The sequence below is a fragment of the Mus caroli genome, chromosome 6, assembly GCF_900094665.2.
Source record: "Mus caroli chromosome 6, CAROLI_EIJ_v1.1, whole genome shotgun sequence".
In the NCBI taxonomy this organism is placed as follows: domain Eukaryota; kingdom Metazoa; phylum Chordata; class Mammalia; order Rodentia; family Muridae; genus Mus; species Mus caroli.
Genome location: NC_034575.1, coordinates 122,003,104 through 122,024,976, shown reverse-complemented (window position 1 = coordinate 122,024,976; position 21,873 = coordinate 122,003,104). Strand labels below are relative to the sequence as shown.

Genomic DNA, 21,873 nt, shown 5'->3' with positions numbered 1-21,873 from the left:
GGGTATGGGGGACTTTTGGGATAGCATTGAAAATGTAAATGAGGAAAATACCTAATAAAAAATAAATTAAAAAACAAAAAAGAAAGACGCTTGGGCTGGGAAAAAAAATTAACAGATAAAGCACTTGCTATACAAGCACGAGGATCCAGATACACACAAAGTTGGGATTTAAAGAGGCAAACCATAAAAGCCTCTGTTTCAAGATAGAAGGTGTGGACCTATACCTAATGTTGTCCTCTTACCTACACCATGCATACACACACAGTGGGAGGAAGGAGAAAGAGAGGGAGGAAAGACAACACTATGGCCACCTGTGACAGAGTCAGGCATTGAATGGATTCATGGTATTGGCGTCAGGTCTTGCTTGTGGTGAAGCCCGACAACTGGTCTGTTAGGAAGGCTCTCTACATTGAATCTTCATCACCTGGTACATACACCATAGGCCACTTTGGCTGAGGAAGACCTGAGGATTATGCAGTATATTTCCACGAAGCAGGCCTCAAGTGCATTTCATTAGCCAGGAATAAGTTAAATTGAGGCTGCATCCTAATTAATACAAGGCATGCTGGGTAATGAAAAAGAGCTCTTGATTCTTGAGGATACAGACCTTTTGCTTAACTTTTTTCAGCAGGCAAACTACAGCCACAAGACCTGGGTGTGGCACTCCCTGGCGTTACCTGCTGTGACCTTCAGATTCTCAGCATTCATTTCTCTGCTGGGTTCAGTTAGGAGAGTAAAGTGACCGTCTTATTAAAACCACTGATGGAAGGAAAGTGTTGGCATCTCCTGGGCAGGGATGAAGCTAATCGTCACCATGGGGTCTGTGCTCTTGACTTGGGTGCTGAAGAAAGGGAACAGAGAGAGGACCCTGGGAGGTGTGGAATGCAGGGGCAGCTGAATCATTGCCTCATTGTGTCCCAGATTCCACATGGCCTCCTTAGCTTTCAGAACGCCCGTGTGACCTCACTGGATTCCAGGCTCTATATAGGCTCACCACCAGTGTCTACTCCTGTAAATAATCGAAAGGAATATAATAGGGTGAGAATTACTGTGGCCTCCCCCCATCACTTTGCCTTTCATAAAATCTTTTTATACCAGAGGGGTCTGGCCCCAGCCACTCCTAGCTCTATAATTAGTTCTGGGAGCTGTGAGGACCGTGACTTCGCTAATGACATTTTATGGTTCAATTTTTTTGGGGGGTCCCTCGGGCCCTTTAATCTTCCTTGGAACAAAGATCCAGGGTTCCAGGTGACTGGCTAATTTTCACTAATAACATGTTGGTCTGTCAGTGGGTTCCTAAACTTCACAAATGAACAAGTGGGCCCCAAGGCTAGTCTGCCAATTAGGGGGCCCTTCTCAGACTTCTGGCTTCCAAGTAGATAGCAGTTGGAGACTCATTAGTCAAAACTGGCAGTTTTTTGTTACTGTCCCCATACTGGTTTTTCCTCAGCCATCATTCTGACATCCTCATTTCTGGAAGCAGAGATAGCAGCAGGGTTTCTGAGGTGCACTAAACAGGGGCAAACTTTACTAGATCCTTCCATGCTTCAAGGTACTGAACTGTGAGAATACATCAAAGCATACAACAGATGATCTTATCCTTGGAAACTGAGACCTGAAAGATGAAGTGACCTTCCAGTCCCTCTCAACCCTTTCTACCTCTGGGACAGACTCAAAGCTCTTCAGCTGGTTTCCACTTACTTCCCGGTTGCTGTGGACAGAAACAGCGGATGTGCAGGTGGGCAGGTCTTCCTTGGCTCACTGTTTCATGGAGTACAGTCAGCCGTGGTGACAGAGGGAGACAGTCATGAGGGAGTGCCTCCATGGAAAAAGGGATGTATGCATTTCACATGATAGCCAGACCAGAAAGCTTACTAGAGCCAATAGTGGATAGGATATGGTTTCCAAAGTTCTGGAATGTTTCACAGTCTCTTGAGACAGTCATGAGGGAGTGCCTCCATGGAAAAAGGAATGTATGCATTTCACATGATAGCCAGACCAGAAAGCTTACTAGAGCCAATAGTGGACAGGATATGGTTTCCAAAGTTCTGGAATGTTCCACAGTCTCTTGAGACACACCACCCACTGGAGATGAAGTGCTCAAATTCAGGAGCCTGTTGGGCCCATTTTAGACTCAAATCATAAGAGCCACCAACATAATCCTTGTCTTTCTGCTTTTAAACTTACCTTTCTACACTCTGCTCTACCCTCCCTGCCGCACTAAACTGTGCTTTCCCAAGACTCACACTTCACTAACTCATTCTTCACTCAACTGTTCTTTCCTAAGAATGTCCTCTTTGAAGTCTTGGTGAGTTCGTCCCTTCAAGACTAAGCTGACATTCCTGCCTCTTGCCTCATTATAGCCCTTCTGCTTAGCTTGTTGACAGAAGTAATCAGACTTCTCCACAAATGCTGAGCTCCTGGGAATGAACTAGACCATTGCATCTTCATCTTAGCATCATCAGAGCCTTGAAGTTCAGGTACATGGCGATATTATAATTAGTATGAATGAAAAAACACATTAAAATGCTTACCTATTATGTACAAAGATAACAAAGACAGAGGAAGACAGCAAATGCAGAATGCTTGGCATACTTTAGAGAAAAAAGAGAGACCACTATTTAAATATTATTTTGAGACTCTCTTTGCTCTTATCTCCCGTATGCATGGTAGGGGAGGCAATTACAGTCCAAGTGCCCCCTATCTCCCTCCCCCCTTTCACACTGGATCAGAAGGTGGGGCAAGAGGCTTACTTCAAGGGTGTTAGCAAAGCTGCTGTAAATTAATACTGTCTCTGGGGCTGAGAAGACTTTCGGCCAGGGTAAGCCACATTGCACCTTGTTCTAAAGCTATTGTGCTTGGATATTAATAGCCCAGGCAGTACTGTCTGTGTAGGCAAGTGTGGCTCTTTCTGGGCTCTGTAAGCCCCCATCTCCCAGAAACAAAAGGCTCCACAAATAACCTTGCATGTTCTAAATTCCTCTGGAGAGGGAGCCTGGAGATAATTAACATGGCAAAGAGGGTGGGGCTCAGGACAGAGGACCCTACAGGACAGTTTATAGCAGCCTCGAGCTTAGATTGGGAGAAGTTTAGTGGGTCTTGGTGAAGGACCTGGAAAGGCAAAGCAGGTTGAGCCTCCAGGATTTCAGAGCTTGGTCTAAAAGAAGCCAACTCTGGTCCTCAAAAAAAAAAAAAAAAAAAAAAAAAACAAAATCAGTGAACTTTTCTATAGTCTGTTTTTGATCACTTGTTCCAATCTGGGTTAAAGTTGTTTTGTAGCGCTCTAATGGGCAAACTAAATCATGAGAAAAATAGTTAATCAATTGTAAGACAATATATCAGTGCAACAGAAAGTGACATGGTGGTAATCCTGGTGCTAGCAATGACATCTTAGGGTGCCACTCGGTGTCCTGCCGCAGGACACTGGCTCATCCCTGTGGTGACCAGCTTTGGAAATCAAGAAGGAACAGGGACAGGGTTTATGGTTTGATCTCAGCTCCCTGTTCACCTCTCTCCAGGACAAATGCCAGATTTTCTTGAAGGTACCCCAACCTCCACGTGAGAGACACCCCACTCCATCTTCCCTGGGCACTAGAAAGCTTCTCTTCTTGCCAGGAACGAGTTCAAACCTGTCATGAATGGGTCCCAGCTAGACATGCTAATATTTTCTCGGTGACAAATGCCCCTGCCTGACATTTGCTTCACTGAGGGTGGGTAATCTTACATGTAATATTTCCCCTCTCTTTGCCTCAATTTGTGGAATTTCCACATAAAGCTGAAACCTAAATACAGCAAGGTGAGGGTGTGGCCTAAAGTGGAGCTCAGTGATGTTGACTGGTCATGTCTTCCCCAGCTCCTGCTGGATTGCATGTCGTGCCTCAGATCTGAGGCTGGCACATGTGGTAAACACACCTCAGGGCAACAGAGTAGATATCTCTATTCAGAGGAACCTAAACAAACAAACAAACAAACAAACAAATAAACAAACAGAGAACTGGGAGAAAACCACTCTCTGGCAATTTCTGATAACAGATCTCCATGCTGCATGGGTTGAGGCAGGAACTAGTCCCTGGTCCCTTTTCTTTTGAAATAGTCTGTTGACTGCATTTGGCTCCAGACCAGACTCCACAGCCCAACTCAGCATCGCAGGTAGGAAGATTCACCAGGCCTAATTGCTCCGGGACAGTGGCATTGTATTAACTCTCTGGGTCTGCCACAACCCAGGGACACAAAACAGGTGGCTTAAGCCATGGAGATTCGTCAGCTGGATGCTTGGAATGCTGGGCCACATGCTCTAGGTCTCTCTCCTGGCTTTTGGCATGCTTGCTGGCTTCTGACACTCTAGGCTTGCAGTAGCTGAGACTGCTCTCCCTCTGTTCATGTTTACCTGAGCCCAATGTCCCACTTTTTTTTGTAGGACATTGGTTCTATGGGATAACTCCTAATGACCTCATTTGAAGTTGATAACCTCTCATGAGTACTGTGCTGATCAACATGGTCACACCCAAGTTCCCAAGGCTTTGCATCCCAGCATATTGCTCTGAGTCTTTTATTAGCATTGATTTATTATCCAGAACAATGGGTTTCATCATGAAATTTTCATGTGCACTCACACCATCCTTATGTTTTCTCTTTTTCCCCCACTGACCTCTCTTCCCCTTCTCAACTACTTTCCTCTCTGCTTCATATGCTGATTTTCCTCTCTGATCTGTGTGCTTCATTGACACTCTGTACAGAATCCTGGGAGAGGGGTTGGTTGCAGGAACATGGGCTCCCTAGCAGGCATTATACCACTGAAGAAAATGTTTCTCCCTTTCAAGTGTCTATTAACTGTCCATAAATACTCAGGTACTCTTTTGGGACTGGGATATAAAAGTCAGTGCATCACAGGCATGTTATCTCCAGGATAGATGGAACTACAGGGGAGGGATGGGTCTCTCTCATTCTACAGGCAAAAGGCATCAAACCCTGGGAAGAACACAGAAGGACAAAAGAGCATGGGCTCTCAGTCTCCAGGCTGGATTCAACTGTGGCCACACTGTGGGACACACATCTGTATCTGAGCCTCTAGGAAAGTGAGTAGAGTTCAGATTTCTCCATTCCATGCCTTCCTGGTCACTCTCTGGATGGGATTTCAGCACGTGTCATACAGATTCAATGGGTAATTCCTGATCACTAAAGTCTGTGAACCTTCACGGAGGTAGATAGTGGACGTGAAAGCAATGGGTCAGAGTCAGTCAGGAGCATAGGTTTACAATCTGAGTGGAACTGGGGTGGGATGAAGCCAGACATCAAATCACTGGCTTCCAGCCCCTGGTTCCAGGAGAAGCTGTGTTCAGGTCTGCAGTAAAGCCCTAGATATTTTCCATCAGCACAATTTTCCTGGTGGCTTCAGAATGACAACTGTGTGCAAAGGCTCTGACCACAGGCTTGAGTTGAGGTCGGAAGAGTGAGAGGGCTTTGGGAGGACTGGACTTGATGCTTAGAAATTTTATTCACAGATTCTGGGATTACTTCCAGAGCTCAAGATAGATGCTAGGGATCCTGAGGGTACCAAAGAAGGTTACTATTTCAACACTAAGTTTTATCTTTTAAAATGTTCTTTTGTGTTTGTATTAGCACCTGTGGAATGGATATAGAGTGATTTATTTATTTATTTATTTATTTATTTATTTATTTATTGTCAGGGCTGACAATAATTCAGTGGGTCAAAGAGCTTGCTGTGCAATGTGATGATCTGAATTAGAATCCCAGAACCCATATAAAGGCTGGCTATATAAAGTATATGTAATCCCAACCCTCATGAAAACACATGGGAACTCATAGAAGCCTGCAGGCCAGCTAACTCAGTACACACAGCAAGAAAATGTACAGACAACATTGAAAATTGAGAAACAGAATCAAATGGTGAGACCATATATAAAATAGGGTAGACAATGAGGAATGCCACCAAAGGTTGCCCATCTGATCTACATTTGTGTGCCATGGCATACACATGCACACACACACACACACACACACCATGCACACATGTGTATGCACATGTGCACACATATACACACACACTGTGTGCCTGCAATTATTTCATTTTTTTTTCATCTTGAGAACACATCCCAGTTGATGCTTTGTGAAGAAGAGCTGAGCACATTCACACATAAGTGTGTGAGCAAAGGAAAGTGTTAGAGATGGTGATCTGTGTCCACCTGTGTTCAACCTGAATCCTGTGCACAACCCAAGGCAGCTAAGATAAGGCCTCGTGCAAAATCTCATACTTACTTGAAACATGAGAAGAGTTTGCATTCTTTCCCATTTCATGGGTCTTGATTCTGAACTAGAGATGACGATATTCTGTCACAGTGTCAAAAGGTTGCCTATGCCAGGATCGAGATGAAATGGGGGTAATAAATAGCTCTCTTTGGATTTCTAGAATTGCAGGTATGGCTCTGGCATACGCCTCTGCCATTTGGCTCTTACTTCATGAGGCTTCCATATTTCAGGACCAAAGCACAGGAGAACATCACTTGCTAATGCACATCAGTACAGTTTTCTGTTTACCACAAGGAGATTAGCTTTATTCTAGTGAGGAAAAACCTGGTATTTAGGTATTCAGGGGTGGGTAGATTGATGCCCCACAACTGAGAGAATCAGGTGAAACTCCACTGATATTCAGAATGTTGAATTGAAACCCAAAACAAAGAGAAGCGACACTACTTGGCACAACTATATATCTCTTTGCTTTCATGTGGATATTTCTTTTATATGTGATAGATACAAGTTTTACAATGATATGTGAGTTTTTGATGTGGCATTAGTAGGAAGAAATGAGTTGGGTATTTGAAGCTTCCCTGAAGGAGAGGAGGGGATGCCCTACATGTGAGTGGTGAGGGAATGACTGTATGTTTGCATCTTTGGTTGTGGTGACTATGGCAACACTTCTGAAGAACCTTCCCCCCCCCCTCCCAGGATCCCTGTGTTTGCACATTTCATGGTACAAGATGCTTACATGTCTTCTCTTGTCCACAGATGTGTAAATTCCAAAGTCTGCATAGGATTGTTTTAAGTTTGAAGAGACCTGAAACCAATGGTTATTAGAGATTTTCCTAAAAATACCAGAAGACCAGAATAACATTTGTCTTACAAATAGATAGCAGTGTGTTCAAAGACAGACTATGGATTTCCCATGTAAGTTCCACTGTAACAGAATAATAGGGAAAGAGACTATAACATCATTCTTTCTCATAGGCAGGAACATCAAGGTTTCATTTCTTACTGGGTAATCCACAGAGGTGGAAACAGCGTTGTGCTTTCTAGCATCTGTGTCTGCTCTTCAAGCTTGTGGGCTCAAGTTCTTGGATAAGCTCCATCACTGGCTTGGTCACCAAAAATAAAAATTTAAATATAATCATCTTGAAAGTCTGAGCTAACATTTTTGTTCAGGTCACCATAATTAAGGCTGTTCTTGTGTTGGGTAGACTGTGGAGGTAGGTTGTGAATAGATTTCAGAGGTGTGTTGTGAGTAGACTACAAAGATGAGTTGTATTTAGACCAAAAATAAAATTGATTATAGGAAGACTGCAGTGATGGTTTGTAGGTAAACTGAAGAGATGGATTATGAATAGACGGAAAAGGAAAAGGTTGGTAGTATGAAGATGTGGTGGTTAATATAAATTGCCTTCTCTTTCCTTTGGTGGTGTAGGTTGACTGCAGTGGTGGGTTGTGGATAGAATGAAAAGGTGGATTGTGGGGAGACTGAAGAGGTGGATTGTGAAAAAGTTGCTGTGCTGGACTGAGGGTGGATGTAAGAGGGATGTTGTGGGTAGGCAGCAGAAGAGGTTTGTGGGAAGACTGCCGTAGTGGGCTGTGAGAGACTGGACAGTTAGGTTGTGGGTAAAATGAAAGGTTGGTTGTAGGGATACTGCAGTGGTGGGTTGTGGGTAGACTATAGAGTTAGGTTGAAGGAAGACTGAAGTGATGGGCTGGATATGAGGGCAAGATTGAATACCGTTCAGGATTCCTTGGATTCTGCTACTCCACCATTCCGAATATGGAATCCTTCAAGGCAGGGCCTCCTAATGTCTAACGTTCCTGCTGCCAAGCTGTGAGAATGGTTACAGTCTTGTTTAGAATGGTGCCAAGCGAAGTGATTGATGGTGATCATCATCAGTGATAGTACTTGCAATTAGTAGTAATTGCGTGCTTGTTCGGGATCTTTTGGAGATAATTGAATCACACTACTCAGTAATTCAGTCCCTCCTGCCTCCCTTCCTCTTTCCCTTTCTGCCTCACCCTTACCCCCATGCTTGGAAAGGAAAGAGAAGGCAATTAATATTAATCAGTTCATTATGTTCGATTGAGATTTATTGAACCAGGCATTCAAATCCATCGCTACACGTTAGCTCTTTGGCTTCCTTGTTGCTCTGTGTCATGCATATATTTAACTCTCTGGGCTTCAGAACAATGCTTAGTCATTAACTTCTTTCACCAAGAACCATTAGCCTGAAAGACTTCCAGATCTTTTAACCAGGAAAGATGGAGTGGACCTCACCTCAAGTCACGGAACGGAGTATGTGTTTGGCTGAGCCAGGCCTCAACTCCCAAACTCTGTGCTGCTTAGGCCAGTGCTCTTCCTGGGGAATACTACTGTTACTGCAAGATAATGCAATATAAGGCATCAGACCAATAGCAGTTGTTCTTCTGACACAGGTGATGGGAGGGTAGAACAAAGACAATCTCACTGGAGTTACAAGTATGACTGACAGCTCAATCGTAGCTCTGTGGTGATTTCCTGATGATGGCAAAGGCACTCTACTTCCCCTCAATTACATTACACTGTAGTAAAGGAGGCTGATCCCGTGGTGGCTACCTAAGAGGGACATCGACACAGCCATTTGTTTGCTCAGTACCTATCTTTCTAAGGCTCTTCTTTTCCATAAGATTGTTAAATGGGTTTATGGTTCTGAAGCCATGGGGACTCTGGAGATTTGTGTAAAATTGTTGAATGTGTGACAAATGTTCTGCCTGTCCATCTCCATCAGGTTTAAAGTCAAGGTCTGTAGACACACACAGTGAATCTGGGTATGAAACTGTCTATAGCCTTTCTACCCTTGACATTCAACTCAAGCTACTGTCCTATCATTCAATTTCCTCTCTAACTGATCCTTTTTTATCTATCTATCTATCTATCTATCTATCTATCTATCTATCTATCCATATATACACATCGTATTTATATATACATAAATATGTAATATATATATATATTTAGTGTTGAATGGCTGCTACCTATGTGGCACCCAGGAGTGAAGAAGGAGTCAAAATCAACACTTTACTTTCTCAATCTCCCTCTCCCTAACCTTCTCCCTCTCCCCCCCCCCACCCCCATGTGTGTGTGTGTCTGTGTGTGTGTGTGTGTGTGTGTGTGTGCGTGTTGCTACCTGTAGGCTAGAAGAAGGTGTTAGCTCTTCTGGAGATGAAGTTATAGGCAGCTGTAATCCACCCTATGTAAACATTGGGGATGAAACTTCAGTTCTCTAGAAGACCAAGAAGTGCTCTTAACTGCTGAGTCATCTTTATAGCCCCCAAACCTATGTTTCTCAAACTTTGGGTTGTAGCCCTAAGTAGGGCACATATGAAAATTTTGAGAACAATAAAAGTTTTCTGAATGCCAATCAACTTTAAACCAGGTCAAAATCAAACACATAGTGAAATCAAAGGGATCTTGTCAGTGCTTGTCCCTGTTGAACTCAGCAATTTCACAAGGAGGAATATTTGAAGAGTGAGCCCAATAGCATGGAGATGATTCAATACATAGAACACGATGGAGAGGAGACTAAGAAATTCTCCCTGGGTCTTTCTTGGGGTAATTGGGAACTGACAAGGAGTGAACCAAGATTTGCAAGAATATACTTTACAAGAAAGACAACCAAGTCAGTTTTGTACACAAGAATTCCAGGTTCCCAATGAGACCTTCAAGTGAGATGTGGTCAGTACAGGCACAAACACAAGTCTTGAGAGAGAAATGAGGGCTTGCCATAACAGTGTGCAGATGAGCACAGTATATGGAGTAAGTCAAAGCAGGAAGTAGAGAATAAATCAAGAGAAGCAGGAAGAGTGACCTGCCTCTTGGTCTCATGGAGAAAGTAAAAAGGTAGGCCATGTGACTTATTCAGACTCCTTTCCCACATGCAATAGTGTCCAACCTGCAGTCCACAGGTCACGTGTATTTTAGAATCATCATGAATGTGGCTAAACATGTGTAGAAAAAGACATCATTTATGATAGCAAAAGGATGGTGTCCTCTGTGAGAGACTCCTTTTCTCAGGAGGAAAGAGGGCAGGAGACCTTCTCAGCGTGAGAAAGCATCCCAGTTAAACTCCATCATTCTTCCTATTGTGCAAAAGTTCAGGCTAGGTATATTGTCTCTATTTCCATCTTTCTCTGAGGGTGCTGCAAGTATATGCAGGCTTCCAAAGAATTCTTAGTGGGCAAAGTTAGAAAGGAGGATCCCCCACTCTAAGCCACCATCCTTACTCGGCAACACTCCTTAAACTCTGACCAAGAAGCTATGCCATAAAGCAGCTATAGGCCTGCAGTGAGTCAAAACAGAGGTGACTTGATATGTCCTGGTCTTTGTCTTACCCCAAATGGACCAGGATGACTCAAAACAGCTGAATTTTCCAGCTAGTAATGCTTTAAGGTGACTTTCGTCTGCCCTTTCCTTTAGGATTTAATGGTAACGCTAATGTTGAATTAAAATGGAATTCCTATGGAGATGTACCGTGTCTAAATCAATACTCACTGATTACTGTCAGGAGGATGAATATCAAAAGATATAATAGCAATGGTGAGGCCCAGACCAGGGTGAATAAAGCTGCCTGTGTCCATTAACTCAAGCCTGACTAATGCTAAATTACAATAAAATATCTAGGAAATTCTGGCCAGAGCCACTTTAAAGCCCACAAAATGTAGCCTAATTAGTGGTATGATGACAAATGCAGGAAGAATTCATTATGCTCAAAGGCCTCTCACAAATGAGGAGTCTTACAAACTCCCCATTCCCCCTGTCCCTAACCACAACCCCAGAACACTGAGTGGCTGACATGCCTCGTAGTGACTACTTCTCCAGGTACTGGGCTAAGGCAGGCTTTCTGTGGGCATCAGGGAACAAATTCCACTCCTCTTCCCTCTGAAACCAGGGCAATGTTCAGCTCTCCTTTCTCTAGGAGGCTCGCCTTCAATGCCTAGGTTTGGATATCCATGCTCTGTAATGTGGTGGCTGGGAGCACACATCCTTATGTCAGATACTCTGGGTTTGTGTGCATTCTTCCTTTGCCCTTTCCTGCTCGTATGACACATGTACCTCTATTTCTCTACATGTAACTGAGATTTCCCACTTATAGTGTAGATATTGAAAATGTTATCATGTTAGGACATGCAAAAGGTTTTCAATAGTAACTGTACTAATAGTGTGCAATAGTATGGACTAGTTTTCCTTCTTTTTGTATGGTACCGGAGCATAAGGCCTCTTGGTTGCTAGGCATTTACTCTACCACCCTATATCTTCACCCTTCTTTTTGCTCTCTTTGTTTTGATATGCATTCTCACCAAGTTACCGAGTCTGGCCTTAAATTCATTTTATAGACCAGGTAAGATTTGAACTGAGATATTCTTGTTTCAGCCTTCCAAATAGCTCAACAGTAGAATAAAAAAAAGGAGATATTAGGACAAGTCTCCTCAGCCACAAAGGCACAAAATTAAGGGCTGTTATAAAGGGAAAATCTTTTTTTAAAAATAAACACATACAACCTTGCCTATTTATAAGTGAAAACTGAGACCCAAGTAGGGGACAGTGGTTTCCTGAGGCCATCAGGCATTTCAATTCCATCTAAACAGTGATTAAGAACCTTCTGTGCCTAGTTTCCATTCTTGTTACTCGGCCATTTGATCAACTCACCCTTGTTAGAAAGGAACCAGCCTTGCTGTCAGACTGACAAAATTATCTGCAAAACAGGTATGGCTATTGCTGGGCAATGGAGGTGACAGAGATGTAGACGAAGATTAAATGCGAAAGGCTGTGGGAGCAGAGGAGTGACAAGAAATCCAACTCAGAGAGTGGAAGAATGAGTTAGGGAGCAAAAAGGAAGAATACAGCATTATGTTCGTGAGCAAAGGCACAAGCACAGAAAAACAAGACAAGCAGAAAAGATAATCATTAGGTTGACAATAAGGGACACACAGTGCCAGGACATAGGTGGCAAAACATGAGATTAGGTAGACCTTCTACTCCTGGGCAAAGGGAATAGAGAGAGCTCTGTAGCTAATGGGTGAGCTCTGAAGACATGGAAGGGTTGTGTAGAAGATTAGCATATTTACACCAACAGGAAATGGTCTCAGTTCATCTGCAAAGTGGATTTAAGGACTAATATGGAAGAATAAATTTCAAAAGTGACCAGAGTAAGGATGAATAATGATTGACCAAGAAAGCACAGAAGCAAAGAAAGAAGGATTGGATGGGACTCCGTTTAATGGATGACGTCAGACAAAGCTGGTAACATGTTCAATGAAAAAGGAAAGAAAAAGAAAAAAGGAGTATGGGATGATTTCACATTTCTCAGGACTGGGGATAGGGACATGGTCGCTCTCAACACTCATGGAACACTCGACTCAGTGAATACTAGAGTCATTCTAGAACAGCTACAGGAAGAGTGTGGTAAGATTATAACCTGATTCCTAAGGACTGGATATTTAAGGAGACACCAGAGGTGACTGCTCCACATAGCTGAATGAGGACCACTGGAGATGTGCAAGGTGAAGCAAAGGACATGAATCCCTGAGACAGTAAGGAGTCCACAGTCTCAACACTAAGTGCAAAGGGGATTTCCAACCACAGGAGGGATCAGAAAGGAATTGGGCTACGAGCAGTAGGATGCAGTTATCTATTCCAGGAGCATGAGAATTATTGTTTTTCCCTGAAAAGAATGAAAAGTTGTAGTTCAAGGAGGATTTAGATTTTTAAAAAATCCCTATGAGGATACAGAGATTTAGGTTTGCCTGTGTCAGAGGGCAGAGCCAAGAGAATAAAAGAGGCTTAAAACCATGGAAAATAAAGAAGGCAGTAGTTGAAGGAAAGTGCTGGAGGAACAGTAGAGCATGATCTTAGAACACAGACCAGAATGACAGTCAGTAAGAAATCAAGTACCACTGCTGGGTGCTAAGGACCCTTGGTTTAAGCAAGTAAGACTCTGATTTGGGCTGGGAAGATAGTAGACAAAAATCCTGATATACTGCAGATTTTCTATATGACCCAGCTACACCATCCCTGGGTATTTACCCAAAGGAGTCCAACTCAAACCATCACAGAGATGTTTGCTCATCAGCGTTTTTGTAGCACTATTCCCAATATCTAAGTTATGGAACCAACCTAGGGATCCCACAACAAAGCAACAGATAAAGAAAATGTCAGATATGGACACAATAGAGGGTTTTTTTTTTTGTTTTTGTTTTTGTTTTTTAGCCATAAAGAGAACAACCTTATTCTGTTTGCAGGAAAATGGATGTAGTAAAAAATAATGATATTAGGCAAATTAAGCCTCTCCGAGAAAGATAGTTATTGTCTGTTTTCTGTCATTCATGGTTCCTAGATTTTATATGGATGTATGAAATCATGCAAGCACATATCACATGAAAGCAGACATGAAGCTATCTAGGAAATGCTGAGATACAGGCTCAGGTTTGCAGCTTCCTGGGAGACAATAACTCTATTGGGATGCTTGTTGCAGTCTTGTTGATATTTCCCCACCACTTATTTCTAGTCCTTCTTTTTTCCATAAGACTCTGAAACAAGTCATCCATGTCTGCACATCTCTGGAAATATTCATAGAATTGCTGCTTTGTTTCTGACCTAAACCTTAGTTGATGTCAAGGTTGGGCATTTGAAACACTGATTATAATAAAGATTTTAAGTCTTATACATAGGAGCTCACATTAGACTCTGTCCTAACATAAAATCAGCCAGCCATTCAACATAGCTACATCTCTTAATCTTATGACAAGTTTGGACTCCTTCACATTTTCCCCTTTACTCCCTTCTCTTGCCACAGAATAAATACCACCATATATCAAAAGAATCATTTTTGGCTTTCAGTGACCTGATCCTACTACCTCATACTTGGTTCCTTACAAGCAGCTATAGGGGCTAAGACACACTCAAAAGTTGCTTGTAAACACAGAGCTATAGTGGTGACCTTTCCCAAGTCCAGGAGACAGCTGATGGTCATTTTTAACTGTGAGATGGAGACCCTGCCAACTTCCCGCAAAGAGAAATAGATAGGGCAACAATAATTGTAACCAGGGTAGGAGCCATTTGCTGGAGTGGAAGAAAATGATGGACAATTAGGAGTGAACCTTCCAGAATCACATCTCTGTGGTTTGACCTGATGGAGGGTAGGGAAGCCATCTTATCCTGCCAGTACTCTTAACTTCTGTGCCTATCTGAGCCTATTGTCAACTGTACGTCTCTGTCTTTGTTGTTCTGCTCAGTTCCTATCATTGACCCCATATGATTTTTATAGCACTATTTCAACAATGGCTTGGCCAAGGCCCTGCTTTGAATTTACAAATTTATATGTGCTTTTCAGCACCTGTGGATATTAAATATTGTTTTTTGTCTTTTTTTCTTTCTTTTTTATAAGATATTTTCTTTATTTACATTTCAACTGTTATCCCTTTCCTAGTTTCCCTTCTGAAAATCCCCCGTTCCCTCCCTCCTCTCCCTGCTCCCCAACCCACTCCTGCTTCCTGGCCCTGACATTCCCCTATACTGAGGCATAGAACCGTCACAGGACCAAGGGCCTCTCCTCCCATTGATGACCGACTACGCCATCCTCTGCTACATATGCAGCTCGAGCCATGAATCCCACCATGTGTTCTCTTTGATTGGTGGTTTAGTCCCTGGGAGCTGGGGGGTACTGGTTAGTTCAGATTATTGTTCCTTCTATGGGACTGCAAACCCCTTTAGCTCCTTGGGTCCTTTCTCTAGCTCCTTCATTGGGGACCCCGTGCTCCATCGAATGGATGGCTGTGAGCATCCACTTCTGTATTTGCCAGGCACTGCCAGAGCCTCCCAGAAGACAGCTATATCAGGCTCCTGTCAGCAAAATCTTGTTGGCATCTGCCATAGTGTCTGGGTTTGGTGTTTGTTTATGGGATGGATTCCCAATGGGGCAATCTCTGGATGGTCATTCCTTTAGTATCTGCTCCAAACTTTGTCTCTGTAACTCCTTCCATAGGCAGTTTGTTCCCCCTTCTAAGAAAAATCCACACTTTGGTCTTCATTCTTCTTGAGTTTCATGTGTTTTACAAATTGTATCTTGGGTATTATGAGCTTCTGGGCTAATATCCACTTATCAGTGAGTGGATATCATGTGTGTTCTTTTGTGATTGGGTTACCTCACTCAGGATGATATCCTCCAGATATTGTCTAAGAATTTCATAAATTTATGGTTTTTAATAGCTGAGTAGTACTCCATTATGTAAATGTTCCACATTTTCTGTATCCATTCCTCTGTTGAGGGACATCTGGGTTCTTTCCAGCTTCTGTCTATTATAAATAAGGCTGCTATGAACATAGTGGGACATGTGTCCTTATTACAAGTTGGAACTTCTTCTGGGTATATGCCCAGGAGTGGTATTGCTGGATCTTCCTGTAGTGCTATGTCCAATTTTCTGAGGAACTGCCAAACTGATTTCCAGAGTGGCTGTACCAGCTTGCAATCCCACCAGCAATGGAGGAGTGTTCCTCTTTCTCCACATCCTCACCAGCAATTGCTGTCACCTGAATTTTTGATCTTAGTCATTCTGACTGGTGTAAGGTGGAATCTCAATGTTGTTTTGATTTGCATTTCCCTGATGATTAAGGATATTGAACATTTTTAGATGCTTCTCAGCCCTTCGGTATTCCTCAGTTGAGAATTCTTTGTTTAGATCTGTACCCCACTTTTTAATAGGGTTATTTGGTTTTCTGGATGCTCATGGATTGGCAGGATTAATATAGTAAAAATGGCATTTTACTGAAAGCACTCTAGAGATTCAATGCAATCCCCATCAAAATTCCAACTGAATTCTTCATAGAGTTAGAAAAGGTTATTTGCAAATTCATCTGGAATAACAAAAAAACCCTAGGGTACCAAAAACTATTCTCAACAATAAAAGGACCTCTGGTAGAATCACCATCCCTGACCTCAAGCTGTACTACAGAGCAATTGTGATAAAAACTGCATGGTACTGGTACAGCGACAGACAGGTAGGTCAGTGGAATATCACATACAAGGAACCTAGTAACACTATATACTCACTGAGTCTTGCCAGAATTTCTGCTCTGTAGAATTGTGGTCAGCACAATGACTATGATTTAATCCAGTACATTTTGAACAAGCTTGGAATGTCACAAAAAAAACAAGCGTTAGAAGGTAGCAAGGCAGAATTTTCTTAGCGGTTTCAAATGTATGTTTTAAGGTCTCTCATTAAATTGTGAAAGCACCAAAGTTCAGCCCCAGCAAGGCCCTAGAATCTACTAGGTAGTAATGACTTACCCCAAACTCACAGAGAATAAAGGAGGACAGCATGCAATATCTATTTATCCATACCAATAGATATTTCCTCAAGGTAGAACAGATGTTCCTTCACATCTCTGGATCAGCAAGGCTCCTTTTGTGGAAAAGACTTTTAGACAGTAACCAATGATTAAAAGACTCCTTGTCAAAGTGGTTCGAGAACAAGTGGTGCTAGATCTCAAAGGGTCTAGTAATGGGCAGCTTCTAAGGATGCCACTAAACATCTAAAAGGAACAGAGCTCTCTTCATTGCTCCCTCCCAACCTCATCCCCCATTGTCAGTGTAGCTAAGGAGTGTGGCCTCTGCTCATTTATTTTTAATGATTAATATTGAACTCTTGCATCACAATCTCATGTTAACTTCTTCAAGCAATGGAAAGTAACACAATTCTCCTACACTGCTCGGTATAAGGAATGTCTCACTCATTGGTCACTGGCAAGCATTCTTTTTAAAGAAAAGAATTCATTATTTCCAATATCTATTTTGTTTTCTTTGTGTCAAATACTTTGTATCATAGAATACAGAAACAATTTAATTATCCTAAATTTACAGTTTGGTGTTTTCTTGAATGAAATTAAAGAATTATGTATTATATTTTTGTATAGCCTAGACATATAACATTAATTTTCCCACTTCTAATGTTGTGAATTTACACTGACTTCAAACACGTTGTGTGTGTGTGTGTGTGTGTGTGTGTGTATGTATGTGTAGATCAAAATGTAAGGTTCTTTAGGGCAAAGGTTATATTTTCTTTCTATATTCAAACCTTCCTTTTATATGGAAAGTACACATCACACTGATGCATGCTAAGGGGCCACAGTGACCTCAATAGAGGCCTTTGAAAAGTGACAGCACGATAGAGTTAATACATAAAATTCCAAGAAAAAAATTCTGACCTTTCCACATTGCATGAAAACATGAACCCTAGCTTATCTCTCCTCCCACACTGAGGCCAGCCACAAACAAACATAGCCATCCAAGCCGCCGTAATCTCAATAGGTCACCCAATCTCCAAAGCACTTTTCAGAAGTCAGGGTTACTTTTCTGTAAGTTCAGATCTTCATTTGTGTTTCCTATTCCTCAACAGTCAGTATCTCCACCAGCCCTATGCCCCATCTATACAAATCTAGAGCCCTAACCCTCAACCCCACCCCACCCCCCCAAAAAATTCCTCTTTGGCCAGAAGTGCACATCAAGTGAAAGAGGCCTTTTAAGGTAGCTGACTTAAGGCCAATTCATGGTTAGTCACCAAGTGAGTATATAGTCATTGGAAAATCACTGAAGCTTTTCTGGCCTTTTTCATCCATGAAATGAGACTAGCAATGTTTTATGTCTGGGGTTTCCATGGCTCACATGAGATAATACATGAGAGCTCTTTGTGAGCTGTAAAATACTCCACTACTCTACAGGGCAATTTCACTATTGGTGAGGCTCTGTTTGAACACCGGACCATCTGGCACATACAGAATTAACAGTAAGTCGTCACACTATGACGACCTGACCCAGGGAGCCAGGACAGGGGTTGAGGTCTTCAATCAAACTCTGCTGATAGGGTTCTTGGATCAGCCCCATGACAAGGCAGAAAATTCTCCCTCCTCATTAGCTCACTGTCTGAGGAGCTCATGCTTCAAAACCACATCTTAGGGAAGGCTGGAGTGTTCTAATTAAGTCTTCTTAAGGAAGAAAGAGATCTTAAGCCTTCTATTGCTACTTTCTCTCCAGGCTCCAAGCTGAAGCCTGGAAGAAAAGTAAACAAGTCAGTCAAGGCCTCATCCCACACTCCCGCTGGAAGGCAAAATCTCCAGGAGGTTAATTGTGATGGGAACCAGGGAAGAGCCACTCCTTTTCCCATTGTCATGGAAAGACCACTTTGTCTTATGTGCTAGGTAAAGAGAGACCCAATTTTAACCATGATAGGACATAATGGGAATTATTACTCTTTTCTTAATTACGAAGTTCTATATACCGTAAGATTCCTAGAAACTCATGCAATCTACAGTTTGTCTTTTGATGATTTACAGGTGGCTAGTGATCTAGAAAATCACTTCTGCTTCCTAAGACCCCAGCAGAGCACAGCCTGGATTCATTGCACCCTTTGTCTGGCACCAGTCTCACAAAGCTTGCCTTAGGCAGACATGGCTAATCAACTGCAGATGACAGGCAAACAAAGTGTTTGTCATTCCATGCTATGTGGAGCTTTTTCTATGTGACTGCACTTAGCACACAAGACAGTGAGGCCCAAAAGAGTATGGCACAAGAAACCTAAATGCAACACCCAAGCTGAAAGCACAGTGAGAAATTAACTAGGTCAAAAGTCAGGAATGGCTACAGATCATATCAGACCTGACTACTACTTAGCCAAAGCAGACCTATAGAAAGATCTATTGTCAAAGCTAATCAGAGAGAGAACATGGAAGCAAGTGAAGTTCTGGGCATGCCTAGGCTTGCTTTAGGTGGGTTCTGTGAATAGAATAGCATCTTATGGTACTGGTGCTAGTCTGTTGGTCACAGATACTCTGAGGCTGATCCACAGGGAAGTTCCTCTGACCAGAACAGTATAGAAACCTCTTACTTATCTTTAGACTATCTCCTGCAAGTCTAACCACTGATTGGTATAATGTTTATGTCCAGGCAATTTTGAATGGATTGATAAAGGGAACCAGGGGACTCAAAATTTGTTTTCTAGGGGTCCTTTTCCCACTTCAGATGGGTTAAGTATATGGCTTCTTCTCAAATTCACACAGTGGAGCACATGTAAGAACACCCCAAAAGTGAATAAATCCTGTGTAATATTAAAGGAAAGTCATCCAAAGAATTATTTTCCCTCTTATTATCTCACAGTTCATTATGTATCTACATTCCAGCTCAGAATTTATCACACGTACCCTTATTTTTTTTTTTAAACTGAGCTAAAAATGGTAAAATGTCTACCATTTGCACAATGGTAGAAGCACAGTATCACATTCCCTCTGGACCTAACATGCTGCCTCTAAAACAGTTCATGGAAGTCATAGTTCAGAGAGCAATCACTGTAAACTCGCTCATCCTGGCAATCCTCTGCTAAGCATTGATGTCACACTATGGCTTTTCTAGCTTTTGTATGTCAGACCTATTTCTTCTGCAAGCTGCTCCCTGTGAACTCTACACTGAAGATCACTGTGAAAAACAACATGACTGGTCTGGTCTTGTCTTTAGAAAGTCACTGTATGTTATCAGAGAACAAGAAGCCCTCATGCATTCTTCTGCAAAAAGAACCACACTGTATAACTCCTAGCCCTAGGTATGATACCACGTTTCTATGGCAATAGCATTCAGAACCCCACCATTGGAAAACTGAGCAGCTCTCATGGCCATTGATATGTTATGGAACCCACAAACTCTCATGAACCTCCCATGGAATCTTGGGAACATTCATGAGTCTTGAGTGAGTATGTTTGTGCAGGTACATGTGGTCGTGTGTATATGAGCACAGGCTCCCAAGCATGTGCAGGTTTGGGTTTGGACTTTCCCAACAAGGAAAGAGAGTACACATCTTTGGAGCATCAAATCTCATAATTGAACCAGACTTTTATGGAGACCAGGACAAGACTTCCCGAATTAAATTAATGTAGGCACATACATGCATAGTGTCCCCTACTGCATGATGAAAAGAAGACACTTGTTAATGACAACAAAATTCATAATGAATGTCTATTGGAGTCAGTTTCTTATTTCAAAATACATAAAACAAAAACCAAAAAAATCAAACAAACAAAGCTTTCCATGGGAAATGTGAAGTAGAAAACAGAGGACTGAGTGCCAGACATAAACTCTCATCTGTGTAGCTTAGGCTCAGAAAGAGTAGAGTATGAAGCTGGTGGAATGCTCAGGCCCTCCTTTCCTGCTGCTTCAGATCTCTTTTGCCTTCCTGGAGGACCCAGGACTTACTAGAAAGCCCAAGCTTTCGTGTCTGTTTTTCCATCAAATGGCCAGTCTCTGGATTTCCTAGATTCCCCATTCTCTCTTCATCACGCAGAATGCTTCTTGCTTGAAGGGCGATGGAGGTAGTCCACAGGGCATGCGGCTGAACCAGGCCATTGGAGTGTTTCGGAGGCTGAGGGGAGACTCCTCAGGTTGCTTTTCTATTAAAAACCTGCCAAAGCGTTTTAAGGCGTGTAGACCTGGGAAGGTCAAGTACTGAGTCATTTTAATGAGTCACAGTTGCAGCTGATTATTTTGATTAGATTGACTAAATATTTTGCTACTGAGATAATGATTCAGGAGTACACAGCTCCGCAGTGAGATATTGCAGCTTGCAGGGACCTCGGAGATTTTCTAAAGATTTTCTTATTTTATAGAAGGGAAACTGGCAACTCCAACAGGGAACACTGCTCTACCTGGGGCTATGTGAACAAGTGGCATAGATTGAGTCAGGACCCAGTGTCACATAGGATAAATCATAGAAGGAAACTGGTAGTATGGCTAAAAGGTGGGTAACAGCTTTCTCTACTTTCCCTGGTGGCCCTTTATACAAACAGTTCCAAAAGCGAAATGGGTAGTTTCATTTTTAAAAATTAAGTAAATACAAGCCTTGGTTTTTGTGGGTTCTGGTACTTTGATGGCCTTACATTCTAGGTTACAGAAAGCTATTTGTCTACAGACCAGTATCTTAACAAACATAGAACAACAAAGGACAAACAAGGTCGCCATACATTCCCTAATTGTTGCCTGCCTGTTTACTGAATATATTCATTGCCCTCTCAATTACCCAAAGGAATAAATGGTAAGATCATGAGTCTATATGTGACAGAGTGCAGGTTCAACAGGTTTAGACCATGTGAACAACTGGCTCCATGTCACATAGCTTGTAGATGGGAGTATTTGGCAGCAGAGCCAAGTTCCACCCAAGTGCACATACCTTGACCTACAGAAACAGATACATTCTGCTTAAGCCTACCAAGGGTCTATTTAGGCCATCCCAGGCCCCCGATTACATAAGCTGCAAATTCAGTAGTTGAAGAACAAATTGGATGAGCAAAGAGGCATCTGCAGTCAGCGGCCTCCTATGGGGGGTATGTCATATACATCTGTCTGGAGCACGGATTAATCAGGCCTCTAGACACATAGTTGGCAACCCGTGAGTCCTGTTTTACAAAGCTCGTGGACTACTGATGTTTTAGTGCTCTGGGGACCGCAAATCTCGGCGCTCCTCAGATCCTCCTTTTGTCTTTCCCAAGATCCATTTTGACACATGTCCACATGTTTTCAATGCTCAGCCTGAACA

At 42.4% G+C, this 21,873-nt stretch overlaps 1 long non-coding RNA gene across 1 annotated transcript in view; it reads left to right on the top strand.

Moving 5' to 3' along the window:
• The first annotated feature begins 992 nt into the window (after window positions 1-992).
• Window positions 993-21,873, top strand: part of LOC110295864 — a 42,120-nt gene continuing 21,239 nt past the window's right edge. Inside the window, exons 1-3 of the long non-coding RNA XR_002378121.1 lie at window positions 993-1,038; window positions 2,388-2,480; window positions 3,343-3,542. This is a non-coding gene — a long non-coding RNA (uncharacterized LOC110295864). The remainder of the gene's footprint in view (window positions 1,039-2,387; window positions 2,481-3,342; window positions 3,543-21,873) is intronic.